The 497-nt window shown below is 51.7% G+C and overlaps 1 protein-coding gene across 1 annotated transcript in view; it reads right to left on the bottom strand.

Annotated features, from left to right (window-relative positions):
• The window catches only part of DNER (delta/notch like EGF repeat containing), a 234775-nt gene that overhangs the window by 229024 nt on the left and 5254 nt on the right, over positions 1–497 (bottom strand). The window lies entirely within an intron of this gene.

The following is a 497-nucleotide window of genomic DNA, read 5'->3' as shown; positions in this document are numbered from 1 at the left end:
CTGTCCCCAATAACTGCCCTTTCTGACTTTTTTTACCACCAGAGTGAGTTCAAGGCTGGGAGGGAAGAATTTAGGGGCAAAATTACAAATTCTCTCTTCCAAATGTTTTCAGGAACTCCATTGTTTAGAAAGCAAGGTGGGCAAAAAACGGTCCTGTGTACATGCGAGAGGTCTACAGTTCCCATGGGCCCTTAAAAGGGGAGCCATGGGCTCAGTATCCCAAAATTCTCCAGGATGGACAGCTAATGCCCCTCAGATCGCATGTGCTGGGGTTGTGGTTAATGGCAACAGAGAAGTACTGATGGTGGGGAGGGTGTCAGTCAGGTTGGGACATTCTAATGCTGTCTCTACTCCCAACCCCAATCTGTGCTCCTGGGCAGCTGCTGGCTCCTCTGAGCCCCCAGGAAAGCACCAGGCAACATCGGTGTTACCAGCACCTCCACCCTTGCCTGTTCCCCACCCCTACCAGTGACAAAGGGCAATCTGTGACTCGGCAG

This window comes from Tupaia chinensis, unplaced genomic scaffold (genome assembly GCF_000334495.1).
Source record: "Tupaia chinensis unplaced genomic scaffold, TupChi_1.0 Scaffold000066_1, whole genome shotgun sequence".
Taxonomy (NCBI): domain Eukaryota; kingdom Metazoa; phylum Chordata; class Mammalia; order Scandentia; family Tupaiidae; genus Tupaia; species Tupaia belangeri.
This window is presented reverse-complemented; position numbering and strand designations above follow the sequence as displayed.